Source organism: Bidens hawaiensis, unplaced genomic scaffold (assembly GCF_021521415.1).
Source record: "Bidens hawaiensis isolate Kalapana, Puna unplaced genomic scaffold, B.hawaiensis_p1.1 tig00029013_1, whole genome shotgun sequence".
Lineage (NCBI taxonomy): Eukaryota > Viridiplantae > Streptophyta > Magnoliopsida > Asterales > Asteraceae > Bidens > Bidens hawaiensis.
In genome coordinates, this window is record NW_027494776.1 from 180,688 (window position 1) to 187,433 (window position 6,746).

Sequence of the window (6,746 nt, forward strand, 5' to 3'; positions counted from 1 at the left end):
TCTCGTCGTCATCCATCTATAACAATAATAGTAACAATAATAATAATAATAATAATAATAAATAAAAATAATAATAGTAATAAATAATAAAAAATAATAATAATAATAACAATAATAATATTCATAATAAAAATAAACAATAAATAATAATAATATAATAATAATAATAATAATAATAATAAATAATAATAATAAATAAAAAATATAAAACCATCAGAGGCAACGTAGTGATATACGCCGCCTCTAACCTTCCCTGTAAACCAGACGACTAGAATCCGACCTCAAAACGGCCGGAATCCGGCCGTCGTATTTCATTACCATCGTCGTCGTCGTCATCATCATCATCATCATCATCATCATCACCACCACCACCACCACCACCACCATCATATCATCATCATTAAAAAAAAAATACCTCGTGTCGGTGTTGGTCGACGTGAGGCTCGTGAGGTGTCGTGTCGGTGTAGGTCCGATCGAAGCTCGTGCTTGGATGCAAGGATGCTTGGGTGCAAGGATGCTCATGCGTGTTTAAATTTTGAAAATAACAATAATGGGGGCAGATGGGCAGACGCCTCCTTTAAAGGGGCATAATACGCCGCGTATAGCTCTATACGCGGCATATTAGGCCCCTTTTAAAGAGACGTCTACCCATAAGGGGCCTAATATATTATTATTATTTATTATTTATTATTAGTATTTATTATTTATTATTATTATTATTATTATTATTGTTATTATTATTATTTTTATTATTTATTGGATGATGTTGAAGGAAGAAGAGATTTGAAATTTGGAAAAGGCCATTCAGTTGCAGGGCTTATTTGGGAAAATTGATAGCATGGGAGGAGAAAAGCGTCGTTATTTGTATTATTGTCAAACCAACATTGTCAAACAAATTTCAATGTGTGTGTGTGTGTCAATACATATATGTTGATACAAATGCTATTACAACGAGGTATCTTGATTAACGGTAGGGGCTCTCCTGTACGAAGCATGGCTTATCTGTCTTTACTCGCTCAAACGCTGTTCGTAATGTGTTTTCCATTCAAGCGATGCTGGTTTCGCGTTTCTTTCCCAATTACGGTCCGGCTGGGGCATTGGAAAATCCCCTTCCAGTTTGATATATATCAAGTGAGTAACCCCTAATTAGCGATAGATATAACCGTTGGATTCGGAATCAAGTCTGGACCAATTCTCAACGGCCAATAAGATTAGTGGCACTGCCGTTTATATTGAATAACACACAGCCATATGTTTGAGCACACAGGTGCCCGTGAGCGGGTATGCCGAACCAACGATTCTCTAGCGCCGATCTAACCGTGTCGAAGTAATCTAGCCTGGAACAAACCCTATCATACAAACCATCATCCTCTCTCTTGAACATCATCCTCCACCACCCTTTGTTCATGTCCAGCTCATTCATCAATCCACACCTAATATCCGGCTAATATCTCTAATGCCACCCTAAACCCAAGGCGATTTCTCGGAAACCGCAGTTACCGTCTGGGCTTATGTCTTTGATGTCTGAGACGAACGACTGTGCCCAGCTAGGAATAACGCTGTTAAACCTTTCTATTGCCGGTACTTGCACTGGAGAATCCATTAAATGAAACCCGAGGTGAGCTCCTGTACGTTTCGATATCTTTGGTCGCATGCTCGGAATTTTAAACTGCGACTGAGACTGAGACAACGAACGTGACAACGAGGGGGTGGGGTTTCTTGGCTGGGCATCTGTGACGAGGAGGGGGTGTAGGAGCTTTATCTGGGGAGATCTGGAGAGGTTGTGTATGAGCTGTGCCTTGGGGGATCTGGTTTTTTGGTACGCCACCCAGGATCCTCTCTTTTTTCGGACTCCTTCTTTTTAGATCTCCCTGGAAGAGCAGATATGATCTTGGAGAAAAAACTTTTCTTTTGATTCGGGTCCTTTATGGATGAAAAAATATTGATAATGTCCTCTAGACCTGCTTCATAATTTGGCTCTTCGTTCTGCGGATAGGCTGGATCAAAATTAAGCCTCCTCCAGAACGGGAACACATCCGTTAATAGGATACACATGTCGTTAACTAAGTATCCCTCCAGCTGACTGTCACACCCCAACCTAACACGGAAATGCCTGGGCGTGAGCCGATTGTTCACAGCTCGAAGATGTTATCAAGAATATAAATGACAATATCTATTTAATTATTTTATTTCAAAGAGTACACACACTTTTACAAATATTACAAAGCAATTCAAATAAGTAAATATAATCCAAGATAAACTTAAATAAGTTGAGTAAGATTATCACCAGTTTTGCAATGATATGATATTGTATGATAAATAAGCATAACGTAGTAAATTGCGGTAAATGAATCAAACCATAAGCAAGTAGTTAGACCGTTGCCAAGCGAATCGGGCATTGGCCAATAATTTGAGCACCCTATAAATGGGAATATGTTGGACCAATCCGAAATATACGAATGAATGAATATTAGCACAAGTAAGCATGTAACAAGTATATTCGATTAATCACACACAATTACACGTTTGCTATCTTTGAGAGATATATAATATGGAATACGAATAATACGCATATGTCCCCAAAACGTTTAGAAAACTTAATAAAGTAGGGGAATGATAAACTCACCTTAGACTAAAGGCAAGTGAATACAAATATGAATAAACGAGTTAAAGATTAAGCGAGTCATCCACTAACGTGTTGAACGAAATAAGCCAATAGAACCTGAAACTTTTAGATATGATAATATAAGTAAAAACGAACTCGTTTCCGCTGGAATCAATCCAAACGGATGTTTAGAACTCCGGTTATGTTAAATTTAAAATTTAAGCGAGCTGGTACTGACCAGAATCAGAACAGCGAGTCGGAAGTCGGGTTTGGTCAGTTCCCTTAAAATTTCACCTTAGACTAATGGCAAGTCTTGTTGCCTGTTTTACCCTTTAACGAGTTTAAATGAAATTGACCAGTCAACACCCTTCAACCACCTGAATTGATTGAAGGTTATTGACTAGTGAATATGTATGAACAAGTTCTCAGTTTACAACTTACCCGGAAAGTGAAAGGATCAACCAAAACGAAGAGCCAAAGGTCCAAAAGTAAGCAAATTCAACCGTTTATGTTTGTATCTTCAACAATAATGCAAAAACCAAAGGATTTTGAGAACAACAGGGGAGGGTGACGGCTGAGGATGATATATCAGGGTATGAGAAAAGCTTATGATAGATAATATGAGGTTTGTTTATATAATATATGCAAAAACTAACCATTTTGGTTAGTTTGCTTGTTTAAGTAACCGAATAGGTATTAAAGGACGAAATCAATGAAAGATCAGTAAAAATTCATTCTTGGACAATAACTAATGAACATGGACACGTATTTTAGTTATATTCTTTTTCCTGGACCTTAATTTACTCGATTTATGCTAAAAATAAGCGATTTGCATGCCAAAAACGAACTAGGAAAGCAAATCAAGCAAGGAATCTTATTAGCTTTGCCATGGCGGCACGTATGGACTTCAAGCAAGCCTAGACTATCGAGCATGGTTTTACTACTTCGAGTAAGGTCTTCAAAGGACTATCTAAACAAATTCCAGTCAAAATCTCTGGAATGTTTCTTTGTGAGATACTCATCTCATTCAAAGGCTTACAGAGTATATGTGAAGGAGCCCATGGTGGTCATTGAGTCATCAGACATAATATTCAATGAAATCCACTTTAACAATGTTGAAGGTCCCAAATGGTTATTTGACTTAGAGAAGATGATCAAGTCGTTCAAATTCAATTATAATGAAAACATGGATGACAGTATGTACAGAACTAGCTTTGAAGATAAAGGAAAACAAAAACAAGTTGATCTGGACAAGCTATGGTCATCTGTTGCTCCTGAGCCAAATGGATTTACCTTTGAGAGATGCAATTAAGATGCAGATGAAGTTGTAATGGATAGACAAGAGGCTGCAGTTGAAGTTGCTAATGAAGGTCCAAGTGATATAGAGAGTGAACCCATACAAAGTCAGCAACCTATTTAGCATGAAGTGACAAATCAATTTGAAGACAGGTTTCAGTCTTTGTTTAACTCTTTACAAATTGTATCAAGTGAATCATCATCATCTGAGATTGATCAAAATCAAGAAGCTGCTGAAATTCAAGAAAGAATTGAAAGAGAAACTGCTGAGATCAATATGACCAATCTTGAAACAGAAGTGTCAACACAACAAATTGTGCAGATTACTTTTGTTGTCAGAAATCATCATGTAGAAAACATCATAGGAGATTTGCATGAAAGAGTGACAAAAAGTTCATCTGAATAGGCAAACATCTGTCTGTATGCTTGCTTTCTATCCCAATTTGAGCCAAAAAATATCAATCAAGCCTTAAAGGACAACAGCTGAGTAGAAGCTATGCAGGAGGAGTTAGCTCAATTTAGAGACTTACATGTATGGGACTTAGTTGACAAGCCCAGAGGCAAGTATGCTATTAGAACCAAATCGGTATTTAGAAACAAGAAATATTAAAGGGGCATGGTGATAAAAAAACAAAGCAAGATTGGTGGCTCTAGGATGCCTACAAGAAGAAGGAGTGGACTTTGAAGAAGTATTTGCTCCAGTTGCAAAACTAGAGGCCATTAGAATCTTTCTAGCATATGCGGCATCAATGAACATAAAAGTCTATCAACTTGATGTGAAATCTGCATTCTTAAATGGAAACATTGATGAGGAGGTATATGTGACTCAACCTCAAGGATTTGAAGATCCAATTCACCCCAACAAGGTCTATAAACTCAGCAAAGCATTGTATGGACTTCATCAAGCACCAAGGGCCTGCTATGATGAGTTGTTAAACCATCTATTGGACAATGGCTTCTGCAGAGGAGCTATTGACAAGACCATGTTCTACAAAAGATGGAACAAGGATCTGCTGCTGTTGCAAGTGTATGTGGATGACATTATCTTTGGCTCTACAAATGAACAAATGTGCAAGGAGTTTGAGCAAGTAATGAAATCCAAGTACAAGACGAGCTCAATGGAGGAAATGAATTTCTTCCTTGGATTTCAAGTACAACAGAAAGCTGATGGAATTTTTATTAATCAATCAAAGTATGTTCAAGAGATTCTTAACAACTTCAAGTGCCAAGACTTCAAGACAGTGTCTACACCAATGGACACACATGAGAAAATGGTACCTAATGAGAAGGGGGAGCCGGTGGACCAGCATGAATATAGGGCCAAGATAGGATCCCTGATGTATGTTACAGTATCTAGGCCAGATATTATGTTTGTTGTGTGTATCTGTGCAAGATTCCAAGCTACCCCCAAAGTCTCACATATGCTAGCAGTTAAGAGGATTTTCAGATATCTCAAAGGAAAACTAGATTTGGGGATTTGGTATCCAAAGAACCCTTCCTTTGACTTGATGGCCTGCACAGATAGTGACTATGATAGTTGCAACATGAGTAGAAAATCAACTTCAGGAGGATGCCTGTTTCTAGGGAACAGGCTGGTGTCTTGGAAATGCAAGAAGCAAATTACAGTGTCCATTTCTACTGTTGAAGTTGAGTACATTGCTGCTTTTGCCTGCTGTGCACAGGTTCGATGGATTCAGAATCAACTCCCGGATTATGGTCTGAATTTCTTACTTAATCCTATTTTAATTGATAATGCTGCTGCTATGTCATTGTTAAGAATCCAGTCTGACATTCTAAGACTAAGCACATTGAGATTAGACATCATTTCATTAGGGACTGTCAGGAAAAAATTCGTAGTAGAAATGAAAAGAGTAGATACATCTGATAATTTGGCTGATTTATTCACCAAACCTTTAGATAAAACCAGGTTTCATTTTCTAATAAAATGCCTAGGAATGATAAATGGTGATGAAGTTTGATTGAGGATGTGTGCTTGAGTGAGGTGCCTACTGATTATCTTTATTACTCACTTTGAATGTTTGCATGATGATTTGCTATGCTTAACTGATCATTCTAATTGCATTGAATCATGTATGTGATGTCTTTGTTAATTACAGCTTTCAGTACTTTGATCTGTGCTTGCAATGATGTATTTCTGTTGTTTAAGTGCTTCGAGCATGAATCTGTGCTTGATGTTCTTCGAGCAGAAACAACCCTTGAGTTCTCTCAAGTAATTCGAGCAGAAATGATATGTTTTTTACTGTTCGAGCACTGACATGTGTCCTGGAAAACCTTCTAAGTATTCCAAGCACAAGTCTACTGCTTGAGCACACAGTTAAGTCCTTCGAGCACAAGCTCTGAAATGATAGATCTTAAGGTTGCTCGATGGATTTCCGAGTATGCTCGATGAATCTCTGAGCATGCTCAACAGACTTGTGTGTTTATCTGAATGACTTGTGCTGCCTGAATGAATCTGTTTTATAATGTTGAAGTGTGTGCTTGTTAATTGTGCTTAACTGACAACACTGTTTTCAGAATCAAACCTTTAAATGAACTTTCAAAGAAATGATTATGAAATTGTTAAATTTTTTTGACAAAGGCACACTGTTTTTGGTGATCTCATAAGAGATATGATAAGATTATTCATATATAAGCTTTATAGAAGCTTAAAATTTTTTCGATTGAAATTGTATCCAACCTAATGGGAAATGATAGTATATTGTTTAAAATCTCTAACCCATGAAATATAGGCTTAAAGGATTTCTGTTTAGTAAATTGTCAATTTGCTTTAAGTATCTTTTCATGAGTGTAGTGACATGAGTGATACAAATATTATAAAATTGCT